This window comes from Elgaria multicarinata, chromosome 10 (assembly GCF_023053635.1).
Source record: "Elgaria multicarinata webbii isolate HBS135686 ecotype San Diego chromosome 10, rElgMul1.1.pri, whole genome shotgun sequence".
Taxonomy (NCBI): domain Eukaryota; kingdom Metazoa; phylum Chordata; class Lepidosauria; order Squamata; family Anguidae; genus Elgaria; species Elgaria multicarinata.
Genome location: NC_086180.1, coordinates 45,412,944 through 45,434,231, shown reverse-complemented (window position 1 = coordinate 45,434,231; position 21,288 = coordinate 45,412,944). Strand labels below are relative to the sequence as shown.

Below are 21,288 nucleotides of genomic sequence, written 5' to 3'. Positions count from 1 at the left end.
CTAGAAGGGGTTCGGATGGGGCCTTGACTGCTAGCAGTGTTTCTTCTGTTGTTAGGCCATTCTTAAAACTAGGCATTACAAGTGGAGGAAGCCTTGCATCCCCTGGACCCAAAACCCCTTTGTTTCCTTGACAGGCTTCAGGATAGTGCTCCTCATTTACATCAGCCTGGAGCTGACATAAGTATTTCCCTTCCATTGAAAGCAATGGGGAGGGGAGCAGAGCCCATGTCAAAGAAAAAATAAATGGTAAGATCATGTACACCCTACCTTAGAAGTAGCTGAGAACCCACTGTAACCCTTGGGTCGGTACCCAGGGCCGGGTTCTATGTCTAGGGGTTGTTTGTTTTTCCCTTAAGGTTAGCTCAGGCTCAAGCCCCCACCCAGGAAACCTGGGACACCAATTTAGAGATGTCTGAGTAGCAACCTCACCCACACACCTGAGGTATAAGTACTGGTATTTATTCAGTTTGACAACAAGCAACAAAAATAGAACATGGGAAACAACCTTTTGATTAACACATTTCCCTCCCAAGGTCTAGGTAGGCCGATGGAAGCCTGTGTCCTTTAGCCTTATTCACAAGCCCAGGAGACAGTGAATGAATAGGGATCCTCCAGGCATGCAATAAGGTGGATGGTAGGTGGCAGCAACCGGAACTGGAACTTGCATGCACTTCCCCCCCTTCCCCTCCTTAGGATTATTATGCCTGTGTGCATAAGACTGCAGCCTCAATTATTGAACAAACACACCATTGGTGTCATATACCAATATTTAAGGATTTCGAAACACCCACTACTAACACATAACAAATGTGCACCTACTGGGGGTTTTTCTATCCATATTACAGTGAAGGCAATTACACAGAGTTCTGAACAGCGTGTGATTCATTCACCATCCTGTCTTTTGTCCCTTGTTATGCAATGCTCTCTGTACATTGTGTACAAAGCGGGATGCCATTATCTAGGGATCCCAGATATCTAATAGATCAGTCTTACTCAAATTTCTTAAATTATTTTGATGACCTATTTGGCAAGCCATCTCCTAAAAGCAGGACAATTATATTCCTTTTTGAAAGATACTGAAATTATTTCTGTAAAAATATAATATTGTGAACATGGGTATTAAAGAAAGAGGATTTATTTCTCTATACATCAGTCCAATCTGGCTGTAGATGCTAATAAAATAAATTCCAGAGGAGTAGCTTGCTAGTATACAACAACAGCTTTCTACACAAGGCATTTGTTGTTCACTCATCATTCTGTACTCATGGTTGTTTACAGGTTCTTTAGATAATGTCATGACACTCCAGTTCCTCTTCTGTTTGTAATCAGCATTTTGTGCAAGTTTTTTTAGAGCAGGTAAAATGGGGTATTATTACTAATGTCAAAAGAAACCATGATTTCCTCTTGTGTGTTTACACTATTCCACTATACCAAAGCGATACCTAGAGGTTATGTAGTGGAAAAGCAGGAAAGGAAATGTTCCTCATGCAGTGCTCAGATCTGAATTCCGCAACAAAACTGAAAGTAGACGCAACATCCTGTAGAAATTCTCTTAGAGTCTTGTAGCTCCTTAAAGACAGATAACAGATTTATTATGGCATAAGCTTTTATGGACTAAAGTTCATTCCATCACATGCATGAAGTGTTATTGTCAGTTGGCAATTGTCTGTTGGCAATTGCATATATTACATGGATATAGTAAATATATATATATTAAACAGCGGGACCCAATATTGTGAGATGGAAGAGCTATGTAAAAGGATCTTACTACTGCAAATCAAAAGGGGTAAAAAAAAACCCACCACTTTAAGCTTAAATCTTATACCTATTAATCTTCTGAGTATTCATGTTTACGATTGCACCGTTAAGAAATGTTCTATAAATCAATTCTCCAGCAACTGGATCTGTGATGGGAACAGATCTTTGTAGAATATAGTCATCCAAGAGTTCAGCACAGGTGACTTTCAGCTAATAAATAACCACAGGAAATAGCACTTTAATTCAGTGGTTTTACACTTTCCAATTGGAACTTAAATTTTGCAGTAGTATTGCAATGACCCCAAATCAAAGGAATAAATGTTGTCCGTAATGACAACAATTAAAAAGCAGCCACTACTATAATACTGCTTTTTATTTCAAAACATTTCTGTAGTTATTTTAAATCATTTAAATCTTTTTTTCAATATTTGTTTATTGTTGTCATATGAAGGTAAATAGAGACATGGGAGGGGATCTGTTCAAAGGTATTTCTATGAAAACAGATACTTGGTTTTCTTTCATTTCTTAGAACATATTTCAGGACATTGATTTGCCAGTTCTTCTACCAGCTTTGCTCCTGTACATCTAATAGTGACGGAACAGTCTTAACATACTAGGGGCATAATCCAAAGTTGTGCAGGCAGACTTTCTCCTCTCCATATACCCTTCCAAAATCTACTCTGGAGAGTTCCCCAGAAGGGGATGGGGCAGCAGGAAGGGGAAATCACACACCCCCTTACTATTCCACTGATGGAAAGACTTCTGTCAGCAGAAGAAGTTAATGAGATCCCACCCTTGAAAATAATCTGTTCACCCTTTTCCTACCACTAAATCCCCATATTAGGAAAAGCTTCATCTGTGAGATTCTGTGTAACATGCTGCTGTTAAAGGCACAGAAGATGGATCTGTGGAAATAAAGTTGGTATTCCTATCATTACAGGACTCCGAAAGGTTTTACCCTTTAAGGCAACCTAAAAAATAATTTGAAATAATTTCATAATAGCTGGTGTAGAAATGACTTGATATGTTGCTATTAATCTAATGACTAAGACGAGTGAGAATTGCAGTATGCTATTTATGGAAAGGCAGTGTTTTATGTGTTAGGGTACATGATGAGTTAAAGTGCAATTTTGTGCCCCCATAGAAGGCTAGTTTTCTGAAACTGCTTGAGAGGTACAAATGTCCACACTAGCATAACCCCCTGACACAGTCTCTGCAAAAGGGTTCATAGCTATGTTGATATTAATTCTTCCTGTTTAGATAGCCTGTGGTTATCATCAAACCTGGAAGAAGACTCAATATGTATTTGAAAACATGTCACCTTGCCTTTTTTAAAAAAACAAAACAAAAAACTCTGGGCACACTGCTCCTAGTAATTTCACATAAAGGAGCGCTTGGATAAATGGTTGCAATTGCAAATTTGGGAGTTGATGCCTGAAACTGTCTTTTTTGTTTCTCCCATGTCCCCACCACAAAATCTATTCGAAGCAGAACACTAGTAATTTTTTTAAATGACATTTCCATTCGCCATGTAGTTGTTCAACGCTTTCATTTATGTGTATATCTGTCTGTACAGCTTTTAATGCTCCATTCGTCCAATGTTTGACTAATTTAGTTCCTTGAGCTAATATTACTGCTGCAACTGTCAAAGTTTGCAGTGTCAAAGACCACACAGCAATGGCAAGTCTCTTTAGGTACACGGCTGTTGTATGAAGCAACTTTCATGTGTTTTAAATGGCCACCATACTGCTTTCGGCATGCACAAATTGCTCATCAATACACTCTCCAGTAGCAGTGACAAGGAACAGCTGGTGCTTGCATTCTTTCCTGCATCATTCCTAGAAGGTGCTTTGTCATTTAAATTTTCTTCTCCAGAGGATTGTCTGTTTATTTCCTTGTATTGGTCTTTTGAGTTTGTACAGCTGCTAGAGCATTAGTTAGCAAAATAAAATTTTCCCTACTCCACCCCAAATAGATAGATGCGTTGGTATAATTGCCTTTGAAATTTTAAGAAAGGGATATTTAATTTAAGATTGCAAAACATGGGATAAGCATAACATTGATTTTCCCATTAATTCATTTTAATGATAGTTGCATTTATCAGAACTGGGCTGGGGGTAAGCCTTTGCTTTATTGCAAGTACGTATAACTTCCAACCCTTGGACCAGATGCAGGCCACAGAGCCTCCCCATGCAGCCTGCCAGCCTCTTGGACTCGATGGCCTTATAGGTCCCTTCCAACTCCACTATTCTATGATTCTCCAGGCCCCTTTTGCTCACTGCCACTCCATATTGGGCAGTGACAAAAGAAGCCCTACAGCTTGGAAAGGTCACAGATAGCAGTGTCTCAATCCTGTTGCCCCAGCACTGAAAAGCTATGAACTTTGATCAGCTGCTGAGTGGACATCACAGCCCTTCCACACTGCAGGGTGACTGAGGGGGTTTGCTTTGTCAGCTTGCAGCACAGAATGGCAGCAAACTGCCCAAGGAAGGAGTGATTGCTTTCTCCCTCCATGGACATTTACTGCCTTTCTGTGCTGTGCAGTGCTTTTTCAGCCTACAGCATGGAAAGGCAGTGATTGCGTACTGCCCATGGGGGAAGAGAGCAGTCTTTTCCTCCTTAGGGAGATCACTGTCTTTTCATATGAGCATACAGTATGTGTGTGTGAGAAAGAGAATGAGTGCATGTATCCGTGAAAGCAGCTGGGGCATGCCCCCAGTGGGGGTAGCCCCACTCACTTCGGGCTGTGGGTCTGCCCACTGCTGGACTGCAGCCAATGATATGCTTGCCTGGAGCCAATTCAGCCGTCCCTGCCCCTGTTTTATCAGATAACCAAACAGTTTATCTGCTCTGTGTCTGGATGCACTGCCTCATTTAGAAACAGATTGTTTAATGCCTTTTTTAAAAAAAAGAGAGAGAGAGAAATTAAAAAAGAAAAGAAAAGAAAGAAAGCTGTTTCAATCAAATGATTTTCTTTTATGGATTCATAGGATGTACTTTCAGAACATTGCCCGTGGATTCATTGTTTCTTAACTCCAGCTTCCTTCATATCAACTTTTTTCCAGTTGCCCTTTCAAAAGAAAATAGTAATATAAGACAATCTAACTACAGCTGCAATCCTATACATGCTTAGACAGAAAGAAGTCCTACAATTCCCAGCATTCCCCAATCACCAGGACTAGCTGGGGAACGCTGGGAATTGTAGAGCTTTTCTCCATCTGAATATGCTTAGAAGTGTGACCTAAACTGCTTATGCTGTGACTGTGATTATTCTCTGACCATCTTTCCAGTAAGAAAAGATTTCAGTTGTATTGATTCAATTTTCACATTCACCACATAGTCAATAATTTTGTAAATTATCTAGAACTATTGCTATTTGATTTCTATTTTGTACTGATCACATACACAGGTGTAGCGGTCTTCAAACTTTTTGTACCTGTGGGCATGTTTGGGAATTTGAGAAACTGCTGTGGGCACCACCACAAAATGGCTCCCATGGAGGATGTGGCTAGTCACATAACGGCTGCCGTGGGGGCCTGGCTACTCAAAATGAGCTAAAGAGGTGGTGGTGGGGAATCTGAGTCCAGATGCTGAGAGGAAGAGGCAATAGCAAAGTAAGGGACAGAGAAAGAGCAAGGCAAGAAGCTGAGAGAGAGGAGAAATAACAAGCTAAAGAGGTGGAGAAAGGCTGGGAGGGAGGGGGAACCAGGAAGGCAAAAGGTGAAAGACCAAAGCTAAGAAAGAGAGAAACAGTGAGCTAAAGAGGTGAAGGGGTAGAACTAGCAAGCCTAGAAGGGGAGTGAAAGAAGACTATGCTAACATTTCCCAAGGGTTTTATTTAAAAAATAATACCTTTCCCCTCCCTTCTTTGGGGGGCGGGGGGAAGGGGTCACAGTGGAAAGCTCCATGAGCACCATGGCACCCATGAGCACCACATTGGAGACCTTTGGTCTAATGAGTAATGATGGGGTGTTTTAATATATGACAGTCACCACTCTGTGCTGGCCAGAGGTTGGGTGCCTCTGTGCTGAATCAGAAATCTTTGGGGTAGGAACCTTTCAATGCCTCTGCCTACCCTTGCTGTAAACCACCTTCTTGTTCCAAACAGTGAGAAATTATAGGGGGGTTTCTATGGTGAGATTTATTTAGAGGAGAAACCACTGGGACTTTTTTTCCCTATTTGATCATTTTTGTTCATTTAAAGAAATAAAATGCTCACAGCAGACCGTAGTACTATCCTCAAAACAGCACAGTGGCTATTTTGGAGCATCAAGACTGCCAGCCAGAAAATTTAGCCCATAACACATTCCAGAAGCTTGAATTACGTAATGGCCAAGTTAATGGATCCTTCTAATGGCCAACTTAATGCATCACATTATACCAAGCCGACTGAGAAAACTACTTGCATAAGGCATAGTATTCTAGCCCAGGAAAGGGATTGTGACAGTCAACAGGGATGTGTTTTTGTTTGAGACATTATGCCCACTTCTGGGCAGCTATGAACCTTGATTATATGCTCAGCGTGGAAGCTTGGCTTGGTGCAGCTGACTTGGAGATAATTGTGTGTGATTTCCCTGTGAAAATCTGGACAAAGCCTGCCTTTTTAAAAAAAAATTTAAAAAAATGTGCATGCAGTCCAGCTCCTGTTAAGGATATGCTGTTGATTTGGGTGTTTGTTCTTGCCCAAGGGCATGGAACAGTAAGATTTCAAGTGAGCGTTTATAGAAGACAAGACTGCCTTGTGGTTAAAATGTAGCCCTCTAACTTGGCCTCCTTCTCTACCAAAATAATATTTTGTAACCTTTGAATATTTGTATATGATTAAGTCTATTTGCTTTGCTCTCTTTGTTTACTTTGCTTTTAGAAGACTTCTGATGCATTGTATGAGAATAAATTCTTAAATGTTTCTCTGCGTGAGGAGGCAATAGATAATGGCGTCTTTGTCCTACCATTCCACCACTGCTTAATATTAATCATAGGCTACTATGAAGTGTACATTATGCTAGAAAAAGTTGGGGAATTAAAAGGGAAGGGGCTTCAAGTTGTTGATACATAGAGATCATGCATCTTGCATTCTCAGAGTGGATCAAAAGGCTGAGAAAATACATGGGATTCAAAATGCAGGGATTCAAAATTAAGTTTGAGTGGTGGTTACATACTCAAATGTTAGCCTTGCCAGGCTAAAGCCCTTTTCCTTGGCATGCTAGCTTTTGGAACATAGGAAGCTGCCTTATACTGAGTTGGACTCTTGGACCATCTAGCCCAATATTGTCGACACTGACTGACAGCAGTTCTCCAAGATTTCAAGCAGGATTCTTCTTTCACCCTATCTGGAGATGCCAGGAATTAAACCTGGGACTTCCTAAATGCAAAAGAGATCTCCCATTGAGCTACAGTCATCTGCAATGGGGGTGGGTAATCTTTTATTTTTTTTGTCAACAATTGCATTCCTTCACAGGCAATCTGCTAGGGACTGTGTGTTGGCAGTGAGCAGGGCCAAAGCCAAATGTCAACTCTTTTCTCTTTCTGTCAACCCCTTTCTCTTTTTGCCATTCCCTTTCCTCCACTTTCCCCCTGCTGCCAGAGAACAGCCTAAACACTCTTTCTAGGGGTCTGAACTGATTGCATGCATAGGCTTTTGAAATTAAGCCAAGGGTTACATATGGGTCTAGGAACATAGGTTGCCCACCCCGATTCATACAGGGAAGGGTTTGGTATAGGGGAGCAGTCAAACAAGTGATTTAAGTGGCACAGTCCTTGGTGCTTTTTACTCCTGAGTGTTTGTATCAGCTGTGAGGGCCAGTTACTCAAGTTGCATTGTTGCCTCTCAGAAGTCAAACCAATTCCGGAAGGTTTTCCTTGTATCACTGAAAATTGCCAAAACCGCACAGATGCTGTTTCACACTGCCACATGGATCTGAGCCAACAGTGTGATATGTGTAAGATATACTTTGGGCCAGTATGTGTTTATCATAGGTAGCAATCTAGATTGCTTTAAGAAAGTTACTGGTGCAATCTCCTGGTCAAATATTTAGACAAGATTAGCAAATTGACCTGAGAAATAATCCCGCCCCATGGCTGATTTCAAAGGGTGTATTAGGCATTTGGCACTTTCCAAATTAACTGACTCTCTCTCCCTCTCTCCCCCCCCCCCTCTCATTTTCCAAAGTGCACTAATATTGTATTTAGGCTGCAATCCTAAGCACATTTACAAGACAAGAAGCTTCATTGTATGCAGTGGAATATATGTACATCTGAATAAACATGCATAGGATTGTGCTGGTAATATATTATAAATATAGACTTTCTGTTCTATCTTTACACATAATTCTTTGTATTGAAATAAATGAAATATTTTTTAGATGGCAAAAATTACATTAGTGCTGTAAAGGGTGGTATTTTGAGTTATGTAGCTGAAGTCTTGTTTGCTTGTTTTGCTGCATTTATATCCTGCCTTTCCACTCTTAACAGAGCACTCAAGGCAACTTATAATAAGACAAGACAAGACATTAACAACAACAACAACAACAACAACAACATACTAGAACTATGGTCTAGCAGTATGATACTTGCTTAGAATACAAGAGGTCCTGGGTTTAAATCCTAAATAAGTGCTGCCCAGGCTGGAAGGAGAAGTGTGGCTGTACCTTTGAGGGAAGGGCCTTAGCGCAGTAGTAGAACAGTGGAACACATGCTTTGCATGCAAACAGTTGTAGGTTCGATCCATACTATCAGAGGCAGTATGTCTGTATACTGCCGTTGCTTGGGAACATGGGTTGAAAGTGCTGTGGCACTCATGTCCTGGTTGTGGGTTTCCCGTCAACAGTTGGTTGGCCACTGAGTGAACAGAACGCTGGACTAGATGGACCCTTGGTCTGATCCAGCATGGCCCTTCTTATGTTCTTATAATATCTCCAGGTACGACTGGGAAAGATTCCTGTCTAAAACCCTAGAGAGTTACTGCCAGTCAGTGTGGCCAATACAGAGGTAGATGGGCCAGTTGTTTGACAATAAGGAAATTATGTCCCTAATGAAAACATTTGAGGTGGAGCGTTCATGGGCTTTATACGCTTCAGGACATACAGCTCCTGAGGGATATAGGTCTCCACCAGAACATTCCAAGAGTACTATAGTATTTATACTGGGTACCAGTTTCTCTAGCCCTCCAGTCAATTAAAAAAATGTAGCATTGCTCGCACACCCTCAAACATGCCCATTCCTGATCTACTTCCTTTAAATAAATCCGACATTTAACTTTGTTGCCATCAGCTGAAAATGTAAAAATTACATATCTATTGTTAATTAAAACAAAAAACAGCCCTTTTCCTTTAAAAACACACCTTTAAATTCTATCATTCATATTTATATTCTGGTACTTTTAAGAGCGGATATCATAGTACATACATCTTGGTTTTGATTTATTTTTAATGGCAGTTCCCATTTTATTATGATCTCAAATATGTTTATAAAATGTTGTTTTCCTAAGATGTGCAGGAAAATATGAATATATGCACAATTAGGTTATTTAGAGAGGTAAGACATTTAGTCCATATGGTATGTGTTGTACTCTGTTCTGCAGAAAGAGTGAATGTTAGAAAGTATTTTGCTAGTGTAGGGGGTTACTTTTTTAAGGGGAATGCATCTACAAATGCAAGATTGTGGTTTGCCATCTCTGGCAACGATGTTTTTGAGTTCACAGGGTTTATCCATCTGTTAGCAGTTCCTGTGTGTAATTTAAGTCTTCGAGTATTCATTCTTAAGGATTTGTTTCTTTTTAAAATCAGATTTCCTCTCCAAAACAAGACTCAAAATTGCTTGGCTCTGGTGCTGCCTAAGAAGCCAGTCTCAACTGGCGTGGCCTGAAGGCATACAATGCAGCAACCTTGCTGAAGCTAAGCAGGTTTGTGCCTGATTGCTGCCTGGATGGGAGAACATATGGAAACCCTCTGTATTGTATCCTGAGTTTTATCATGGAAGAAAAGGTAAAAATAGCCCATGAGCTGAACTTGGAAAATACAGTAGAGAACATTTTGGAGAGCACCTAGTAGTCAAACTTTTAGAGAAAAATTAGCAAACAGGTATGAAGACTGATAATCCAGCTCCAAGAGTTTGCCACAGTGACTTTCCTGATCTATCCAGATCTGTATCTTTGACAACTCACAAACAAACATGACTCAGACTGAATTCATGTTGTTGTTGTGGTGGTGGTGATTATTATGGGAGATGCCCCAAAGTCACACTTCGTTGGCTCTGATCCACGTGGTACCTTAACACGCTTTCCAGCTGCTGCAATTGGAGAAAACTCTTGTTCATGGTATATATGTTCTGCTGGCACATCCAGCATTTCCTTTCTCTATACACGTTTGTGCCCAAAGAAGATTGGTGACACCAGATTGTCACCGTTACAACGAGGCCTCGAAGCTGCCGGAACTGGCTAGGAAGCAGATCAACCCCTCGTCCCCACTGCCACTGCCTTCTTGGCTGTCCCAGAATGCAAGCACTTATAACAGCAGTCCAGCAACTGGGGTGGCAAGCTCCTTGTTTGGGGGAGGGGTGCTTGACCCCCTCCGCGCAACCCGGCAGCGCCACTAGTTGTAAGGGGAGAAAGGGCAGCATGAGCCAGCACTATGTGAATGTACCATTCGAGATCTATGTTGCTCCATGTTACACATTTTATTTATTTATTTATTTATTTATTACATTTTTATACCACCCAATAGCCGAAGCTCTCTGGGCGGTTCACATTTGAATTATTCACTCCGCAGGAATTACAAAATAGTTCCAAGGCTGGTCCTTCATGTGCTGTTGCCTCCAAGCAATAATGGAGCAGCAAGGCACCGAAGAAGCACTCGTGCTAAAAGCAAAGTGGAATCAAACTAAAATCCATTTAGTGTTTGCTTCACAACACATGAACTACTAGGCTTTATTATTACGATAATTATGAATCACATCTAGACTTATGCAGTCATGGTTATGCTATATTTGAAGCCTGCCTGTGAGGTGAGCTAAAAGCTTGGGGAATACATTTAGATGGTGCTAGAAGGGATTACATCCTAGGAATGGAGTTGCAGCTTGGGAGTGCTCTGGGAACCCACATTACTCATGGTTGGTCAGATGGCAGCCGTGTGTGTGTGTGTGTGTGTGTGTGTGTGTGTGTGTGTGTGTGTGAGAGAGAGAGAGAGAGAGAGAGAGAGAGAGAGAGAGATTGATTGTCCATTTTGGCTGATAAGTCAGTTTTGCCCCTTCCTGGAAAGTAAGGATATGACCACAATCATACATATATAGCCAGGCTCCAATAATACATTTATTTAGGACTGTTCTTGTAGGTAGCCTGGTTGGTCTGGAATGCAGCAGTAACACTTTTAGCAAGTGCTGGCCTCTGGGAACATGCAGTTTAAATCTTAAGTAAGCTATTGGTTACCAGTTTGCTTCCAAGCTAAATTTAAGGTTCTGGTTTTGACCTTTAAAGCCGTAAACTGCCTGTCTAAAATGCTTTTAGACATTTAATGAAAACATATTTCTTCTGTCTGGCTTTTGTATAAATCTCTTATAAGTTGGAATTGCTTTTTGATCCACCATGTTAGTTGTTGTTTGTTAATGGAGTTGTTGTTTTTATTATGTTGTTATGGTTAGTTGTATTGTGACTGTAAGACACTTTGAGCACCATTTGTTGGGGAAACAGATTATACATTTAAATATAAATTTTTGGTGCAATTTTACCTTGATCAAGTTTTTAGATAGGTATTTTCTAAAACAGGTCAAGAGAAACTTCTCTAGCCTCTTGTGGGCAGTAGCCATAAAGAGTGTTGAGAAATCACCTACAAAATGACAGCAGATATGTATATAACCCTGTGTACAGATTTCAGGACACCCTCAATTCCCCCCCTCCCCAAACAAATGAGTCACCATTGTCACGAGAGGCTATTGCTCTTCATCGTCTTTGTTATTGTTACTACCACTTGCTTAACAGGCACAAAGAGCAAGTAGGCAACGGCATACCCTTGATGCTGGCCCTGTACCTTACCACCCCTTCTTTACATCCGCAGGAGGAGGAGGAAGACAAAAAGGGGTACGCAATGGTAAAAAAAAAGAGAGACAAAATGGAAATGGATGTACAGAAACAGATATTTCGCTTTGGCCAGCAAAAATGCTGCCTCTAGCCGTGCTTGTACATTTCCTCATCATATAGTTATTGTGCTGAGGTACACCCTTGTCTCACCTTGCTTTCAAGCAGTTCCATGCTGTTGTGATATACTGCAGCTTTTCTTGCAGGGCTGTGACTAGAAGTAGGTTGGAAATCAGGCAGAATGATTCCACACGTGGTTAACTGACACATCATTGGTGTCCTCACAATGTGTTTGACTTATGACAAATGGTAAAACAAGGGAGCAACTAATGCACACAAGATGGTGCATTGTCAAAAATGCTTGATTCGGATTCTGCAGTTTGTACTGTTCCCCAATCCACTCTTCCTAGAACTTGATTTTCAAGGAAGAGAAAGCGCTTTTATCATTCTGTGTTGTGGCATTAAAAGGAGATGTTGCTTGGAGACATGAAATTTAGAGCAGAGAATCGGGCATTTTGTTCTTGGCACTTTCTTACAGCTTTTTCTCATATCAGAATTAGGCAAGACACTTCCCCACTCTCAATGATACATAGTTATCCACCCCTTACAGGTTGTAGGTATATCAAGCATTGCCATCATTGTCTTGGGAAAATATTGTGCAAAGCTTTCTATTAGATGAAACAAGCCATTTCTCATGAAGATTAAGTGCTGAACAGTAGCCATTTTTGCACTAATCACTGCATAGTCTGGCCTAGTAGATAATTGACAGACTCAGCATGATACCTCTGGATAACATTCACTTCCATTCACAACCAAACAGTTGTTTTAATGTGAATTTAGACTGGGACTTTATTTAAACTGCTTGTGCTGCCTAGATACAGACAAGAATTTGTTATCTCATAAATACTCTACAGACCTGACACATGGTTGGAGAAAACATCCAAGAATAATCAGGAGTTGAATTTTATTTCATTTTTTAAAAACAAACAAACATTTTCCTGTCCCTTTTTTAAATTCTCCTTTTTTAAAGAAAATTATCATTTTATTTTAAAATAAGGAACACAGTCCCATTTATAAAGGTTGTAATTTAGAATAACAGATATGCAAACCAAGGAAAGAAATCAAATAGGAATAATAAAAAGTCTAACAAACATTTGCCTCGATAAATGTATGAAAAAAATCAGTAACCAATAGATATTCAGTAAAGAATCTGAGAGGTCTTTTGTATTTGCTGAAAGCCGAGTCAATTACATTTAGAACCAGGCTCCATTTTTCTATAGAAGCATAATTAATTTTGGGATTAGCTGTAGCCTTTAGTTCATGTGAAGTCTTATCCATAGTTAATATTTCTTATATCTTTCTATGCCATTTTTGGATAGGAGGTGATTTTTTTATTACTCAATTTTACTGCAGTCCCAACTTTACTGTTAAGTAAAGAAGGCAATTGGCTCCCTTCTAATTTGGGTTATTGGTCCCTGTCCAAACACTAAACAGGGCTGTCATAGGATTAAAAGGCTTGTCACTGACCAGGTTCACATGTCACAGCAGCATATTGTGGGTTAACCGCTGGGAGATTTCCTGTGAGCCACTACCACTTTGTGTAAACAGTCTCCAATCGGCCCAATCAGAAGTTGTGGAGTGTGATATGCAAACTTGGTCAACCCATGTTTTTTGGGGGGGGAGGGGTTCCCACTGGGTTGTTTAGCCCCCAAGCAAGCCATTGGTCTATGTTTGCACATCACACTCTCTGAAGGTGTCTGCTAGAGGTTGCTTACAGAAAGTGGAAGTGGCTCACAAGCTGTGCCCATCCTGGCAAATCGTGGGTTAATTATCCCACAGTTTATCATTCTGACATGGGAAGCAGCTTACTATCTCATCCTAGCCTACCTCACAGGGTGGCTGTAAGGATAAATGGGGGGGAAGATAATTTTGTATGCCAGCCTGAGCTCCTTGAAAGAAGGATGAGCTAGAACTGTAATTTTAAAAACGTTAGTGAATGGATGTCTTTAGCCAGCATGCGAACACATCCTGTAGATCCCAGCCAAAGGCTGTGTAGGTCCTTAAACGTAGCTATTAAACCTTGCTCAGTGACAACAAAGGTAGAATTGTGGCACTGGGCTGCTGTTAGAAGAACCTGGGTAATAGTCCTAATGATCATTCATCTCTTCCAAATCGCTGCTGAGTCAAATAGATGTGTGGGTTGAGGACTCTCACATGAAGAAATGTTCCAAGGAAAGGAAAGGCTTCAAGCAATGTGAAGTGGAAAAAAGTTCAAGAAAAGAGCAGAGTGTGAGCACCAAATGAAAAGGTCTGATTGCTCCGCCCAGGATGTAAATACTATCAACTAAAATTTATAGCAGTGAGACAATCCGATTTGGGGAAAGAAATATTATTATTAGAAGTAGTATGTTGTTGCTGCTGTTATTTGGGATTTATCATAGGAACTCTGGTGATGGAGGGTGGGATGAGATAGAGTATGCTGAAAGGGGCTTCTATGGCAGTTATCCTAAGTCCTAACATGTGGCTAGGGTTATGAGAAATCTCTTTCTGGACTTTGAGGAGCAGGATCTGATGGAATGCAGTAAAATTCTACAGGGATTTGCAAAATCAGAGCAGAGTCTCAGTTTAAGCCTTAAGAAGAATTCAGTGAGAATGTTTCTTAAAGCCATGCATGGATTTAAAAAAGAAAACAACATCACAGGCATTCTCTAGAGAAATACTCAGAGTAATCTGCCAGCATTGAAAAATAAAGTGTTTTTGAAAGCCAAAGAAGCAGCGTATGGGGAGCTTTTAATGGGGTCTGATAGAGCTGTTAATGCCTAGATGTTTTATGACATTTTCAGTCTAACAAAAACAAATAGCAGTATCATAATTCATGCAATATTTTTGAGCTCTCTTGTTGATTGATGGGCTGCTTTATTTATTTATAATCAAGGAAGGTTGGGGAAGTTGAGCAAAAAATCTGACTCTTCCACCGGTCATTTTCACGATGTGTTCCGTTTGCCGCAGCGTCTGCATACAATTAAAGAAAACCAGCAAGTTCTGCACTCTTAGGGGCCTTGGCACAACCGACATTGATTACAGCAACATGAGAAGGAATTTCTTGGCTGCCCCGTACAACGATAAACACTAGCCTAGCTTGTGCTGTATTGGAAGTGTCACAGTTAGCTGTGTCTTGTTTGTGTCTGGTCTGAATTTTGAAAGGAGACCTAATTAGCATTCAGACAGGTTCAGTAGAGGTCTGAAGCATGCAGCTAATATCTGAACAGAAGATTCTCATTTTAATTGCTTCATATTAATTGTGGCCCATTGCATGATCAGTGTTAAAACAGAGGGGGAAGGGAAGGAGAGAGCTTCAGCGGCTTTAATTATCCTATTAAATTGTTATGCTTCTGCCATGGAGTACAATTTGTGGCCAAAGGATGGAATCATTGGCTTTATTTACAGTAAAAGATTATCTCTTTTTTAAAATCTTTCAAATGAATTTATCGCCTGTCACCACAAAATTCTTTGCAGGATGATACATGAGCTCAAATGTTAATAGGGAAAGTATTAGAAATGAAGATGGGGGAAGGGAAGAAGGGGAAAGTTTTGTTATTTTAAGGAGCAGCAACTATCCAGAGAAAGACAAATAGAACACTCAATATTGCTACCTTGATTTTGATACTAAAAATAATTTTGGTTATCTTTTATTTATGCTTTCAATACTAGTTTCTGGGGTGAGTGCTGTTGCTCTCATGTCTTACTTGCGGGCTTCGCATAGGCATCCAGAAAAGGCATTTGGTCTGATACAGGACCAAACTCTCTTTATGTTTTTATGACCAGAATAAAGATATATTAAGATTCCTGGGGCTCATTCAAAAGGTTGATAAGGTGCTATCCTATCAAAGATAAACATTGTTTCCTGTTGCGGGAGGATGGGGTAGATTTCATTCATACTTTAAATAGCCAGTAGCCTTTGGTGAATAGGAAATGCCTCCACATGGCCATGGAAGAAAACCATTGTAAACAGAGAACATCATCTAAGGCATTGCATTTGGACATTATGTGGCCGTCTATTGGGAGGCCTTTTCTGTGGTATATTCCCCAATTCTAGATACCCCTTCCCAGTCGCAGTTACTTGGTACCAAGATTGCTATCCTTCAGGCAACAGATTACAAGTATTCTGTTCTCCAGACCTTTTGGTGGTAAACAATACTGATCTGCTTATTCATCTGCTTCTCTTTGCTATTTTATGTGAGGTTTTTAGGCTGTGTTTTTTCAGTTTTGTATGCTATTTTGTTGGTTTATTTAAATGATTCATAAGCTACCTTTTAGGGAAAACCTTCCAAAGGCAGTGTAAACTAAATTTAAAATAAAAGTAATAATACAATTCTGGCTTTGGGATTAAGCTCTTATGGACAAATTAACAGATGAAACCCAGAAGCGAAGAAGCAACACAACAGCCACCACTTTTTATAAAACTTGGTTTAATTTTATTCTTATGTGGTTACTAAGGAACATGGATATCGACCTCTAGCCATACGTGGTGATCTTTGGAACACTAATTTTATTTAACTGGTGGAAGACCCTCCCCCCCCCTTTGCTACTGGTAACATTGTTTTGTCCTTGCTATACGTATTTTTCAGTGGTACTGTCATTGCAGGGGTTGTGAGGGGAGAACTGTTGTTTATTTGTATTGTTTTACCTAAAATAATAAAATACAATTAAAAAAATAATACAATAAAACAATAATAAAGCGATAATAAAATCAAAATTAACTATTAAAACCAGATAAAACTCAGTTCTAGGCTAAGGAATATGTTAGCTCTAGTATCAGAGGCAGTATGCCTATGTACATTAGCGGCTGGGAAACAGAATGCAATTCTGCTGCATTCATGTCCTGTTGGTGGGTTTCTCATAGACAGCTGGGTTGGCCACTTTGTGAACAGAATGCTGGACTAATTGAAGGCCTGTAATAAGAACATAAGAGCCTTGCTGGATCAGACCAAGGGTCCATCTAGTCCAGCATTCTGTTCACAGAGTGATCAACCCAGCTGTCCACGGGAAACCCACAAGCAGGATATCAGCGCGACGGAACTCTCCTGCCCATGTTTCCCAGCAACTAAGGTACATAGTCATATGTGATGCGGGAACAGATATCCTTATACATCTTGAGTTAGTTATCTCTAAAACTATTCCATTGGATTCCATAGGACTTCATAAGTTACTCTAGCCAGATTGGGGCTGGTATAATGGAGTGGTCCAAAAATTGTGGAACATATTTAATCTCTGAGGTGACATCAATTAATATGGTGCAAATTACTGGTCTGGTGAAATCTTATGGTTGGTGGAGGAGACTTGCATACAAAACTATCCACAGGTTATGGTGTTGAATAAAAAAAGGGGGAAAACCCTTCTTCTTTTTTAAGGACTGAAACTAGTCTACTAGTGATGGATGGGCATGATTGAATCTGTGTTTGTAAGTAATGAAATGGAAAACCTCAACCAGAGTGATTGAGATCACAGAACCAAAAAAGTGAAGATGGGAAGTATCTTTGTTTCTGACACAAGGGCTTCTAAGAAGATCTGTTGATTACCTATTATTATAGAGTCATCAACAGCCCTGTGAAATTCAAAATTTAAGCCTGATGCAAAAGAAAAGAGCCACTCAGAAGTCACTGGCACATCTTGCAGTCCTTCTAGCTCAAACAAAAGGTTAGCTAAATGTCTCTTGGCAAGTGAATAGATTTTGATGACCCTGCCTCCCCACAAAACTCCAAATTCTTCCTCTCATTGTTAAATAATAAAGAAAAATGGGAAGATCAAATGTTTAATTAAAAGACTCCTGAAAAGACTACCCATTCACTGAAGTTTGACACCTTTGATTCACGATTCAGTGTGATTCATCCTGTCAGCTGCTTAAAAATTCATGGCAAACTCTGCATTAATGTCATCCAGAAATAGAAAAAGGGAAAGAAGAATATAAGCAATAAAGTGAGCTGAGACTGCGTTGTTACCTCTGAAGACATAGGGCATGATTTACATTTAGATATTTTGTATGCTCGTAATACCCAATACTGTTTGATCTTAAATAATAGTTTTAAATGCAAGCAGTCAAATATGAATGTAGCTTGGCAGTTGTGAGCTGTTAGTCAATCCTCTGATTCCTGCTGTTCAAATAGGCTTCCCACAAGCTGAGACATTCTGTATGTAATGTAATTGAATCTTGAAACTAACAAACATTTTAATAGGGGACGGAATGTAAGCATTGGTCTTTGTTTAATTTCTCCTTCCTTTCATTTAGATTTTGAATTTAATTTAGTCTATAGATTGGTGAGCCTTCCCATGTCTTAGAGTAGGAGTGAGCAACTGCGGGAGGTCTGGGAGCCATTTACACATGGTGCTCCCCCAAAACTTTAAAAGGGCAGCAAATTCAGCAGTGAACCACCCCATAGCACTACAGAGTTCTACAAGAGTTAAATTTACCTTATAGCCAAGTTAAATTTAATATTTTTGGCATTCTGTAGCAGCTATGGATGCCATTTTTTAATTTGGGGAGGGCGGACAGCAGCACCAGGGAAAGGGCAAACAATGTTTTGCTAACTCAAACAATTTAGAAAATCACAAATATATCTGTTCTACAACATACAGTTTTTCACTTCTATTTCAGCTTTCTATCTTCAGGCTATAAGTGAAAGTCGAACAGACTTATGAGCCAGAAATTATTTCTTATCTGTTGTGCTCCAAAGAATATGTTAGGGTTATGCAATGTATTCATATTTATACCATTTCAGCTAGCTATGAAAATATGGCTAGAAGTTAAATTCCAACTATGATCAGTTATCAGCTTGTTAACTTGGTTTATCCTCCACTGTCCCTCAACTTTTGCTGCCCAAGTCCACTTTTGAAGAAGGCAGATGTGCCTATGGAAGTTCACATCTCAATAAATCAGTTGATTTCTAAGGTGCTGCTACACTTTTTATGTTTCAATTTTGTGCACTGTTTTTAATTTGCGCAATCCTTTCTTTTAATTCTACTTGTCCCAGGGAAAAGAAAATAGTTTGTCAACCCCTGAAAAGAAATAGGAGGATAAATTTTCCATTGGCATTACGTTGTTTGGGTTTCCACTTAAAGATGCCCCATAAGGATGAGGCTCTAACTCTCATCCGCTTTAAAATAAGAGCACAAGTACATTGTGCCAGGACAGTCATTAATTAGATGTGAGATCCCTTCTTTGGAGGATACATCTGATCTGACATGTTGACATTCATATGCTGGTTTAAAAAAAGTCTATATTTCAGCAATTTCCCTTCCATACACTTACATGAGTATTACTTCCCATCTGCTTTGTGGTGCTCATTGCCATTACAATACAATGACTTGTATTGTCCAGATTGAAATTAGTAGGACAAGTTATCAATGACTCAAGTTCCATCGATTTCAAGGGAATTAAATTCAACTAACCTAGCTTGGATCCAGTGTCTCTCAAGCAGAGCTTGTACTCTGGATCCATTTTAGGATCTCAACGTTGCAACAAAGTTAGACAGAATTGGATCATTGTGTAGCTCAACAGTCAAGATTTTCTACCATTGCATCCTACCACCACTACTCAGCAGATTAGCTCTGAAATGAGTAAAGCTACATGCCAGGGAAGAGTGTCAATGCAGGTAGAACTAATATCTGTTAAATATCTATTAAATTATGTTATTTAATTTCCATATGAAGCTGTTGGGTGTGACCATTAGAGGTTTGGGGTGAAGTGCCATCAATATGCTGATGAGACCCAGCTCTATTTCTCCATTATGAGTTGTGTTGAATTCAGATTGTATTACTGGGTTTTGATCGGACTGTTTTGTTGTTTTATGATGTTGTAAACTGCTTCAGGTTTTACACAAATGAGAAGCGGTATATAAATATTTCTAATAATAGATAAAACCCCAAAGACTATGGAGACAACTGTCAACTTATGCATATTGTAGGTCCTCTTTGTCCAGTCTTGCCTCTGAAGAGTGGTTAGTTACATTCTGCCTAGGTCAGTGCCATGACAATTGACTAGGGATGTACAGATTTTGTTCCATGTGTGTTTTATAGATTGTCAGGCGTCTTTTATTCTGTTGTCCACTCATTGAAGGATTTCCCCCCCCCCCCATTCAGAAAAGTAGGCAAAAAAAGTCTGCCACAATTTACGTAACATTTGTGGGCATGTAACATTTTGTGTATTTCTCTTAGCTCATTGTACAATCAATGAGCAGGGTGCTAAAAAAAAATAAGAGTGCTACACAGCAGAAGCTGAAGAGAGATGTACACAATGTGTTTTTAAAAATGGAGTATATATTAGCATGTTTTCAGGAACTTTTGTACAACTAAATTTAATACCGTCCTGGAAAGTTTAAAAAAATGGTCTGTGAAACTTGTAAGCTGCTACTCTGCTGCAGAATCCAAAGCAATTAAAGTCATTTGAATACATTTCAAATGACTTCAATTGAAATGGATTCAACACCCCTACAGTGGATACCCAAGACATATAAGCATAGGGTAGGGCTAGAAATAAGATCAAAGTTTTCATTTTGGAGAGCTTGAATCTAACTTAACATCTCTACACTAAGTGGGTCAAAAGCTTAAAACCTCAACTAACAGAATAGCAAGACAGGAATACCTTGTGTAGGTATCAGTAGCTTTGCGGGTGGGGGCAGAGGTTAAATCCATGGCATACTATGAGCAGTACTCTGTGGCCTAGTAAGGAGCTTCTGGTGGTGGACCAAGACAAAGGACAAAGATGGCACTGCCTCCCATTCCATGAACAAAAGCTGACTGGACAGACAGTTGAACCTTTCTTCAATGTGGGTGAAGGAACAGTGTTATCCACTACATCCAAAGGCAGCAGGCTAGCATAGGAGGCACAGGGTAGGACGCAAGACACCTCACTCTCTCATCCAGCATCTTGCTGCCACTTCCCAGCATCTGCTGCTTGAGACAATTGCCTAGTTCTGCCTAATGGTAGGGCTGGCCTTGGGGGCTCCCAACACCTACCCAGGCTCCCACTGTTCCATACCACCAGAGATGCTCCATAGCCGGTACGGTGGCAGCTGTTGGTAACGGGTTTGAGCAATGGTGCTACCCTAGACCTGACCACTGGGAGTTAGCTACCTCATGAAATGCCCCGTGGCCTTTTCTCTCTTGATCGTAGTGCAGCAATCACTGCATTTTAAATAAAGAGGAAAAACAGTGGTAGCTGCTCAGTCATGACTCACATCCAGCTGGGCCAGGCAGCCACTGGAGTATCAGAACGAGCAGTGACTAGCCACAGGCTAGGGCAAGCCATGTGGTAGAGGCCTTCTATAGGCCTCTCTCAAGTCTCACCTAACCACATCTTGCAAGATATTGCCAAAGTGTTGTGAAATTGGGCGAGGACATGCAAGGTGTCAGGAAAGCCCAACGACACACCAGGGGTCTGCATTCAGCAGTATGGTGCTGCCTAAACA

At 40.2% G+C, this 21,288-nt stretch overlaps 3 protein-coding genes across 3 annotated transcripts in view; 1 reads left to right on the top strand and 2 right to left on the bottom strand.

Annotated features, from left to right (window-relative positions):
• Window positions 1–21,288, bottom strand: part of SCOC (short coiled-coil protein) — a 652,090-nt gene that overhangs the window by 362,433 nt on the left and 268,369 nt on the right. The window lies entirely within an intron of this gene.
• The window catches only part of ZNF330 (zinc finger protein 330), a 201,368-nt gene that overhangs the window by 93,784 nt on the left and 86,296 nt on the right, over window positions 1–21,288 (bottom strand). The gene's annotated exons all lie outside the window — the stretch shown is intronic.
• The window catches only part of RNF150 (ring finger protein 150), a 102,532-nt gene that overhangs the window by 47,174 nt on the left and 34,070 nt on the right, over window positions 1–21,288 (top strand). The window lies entirely within an intron of this gene.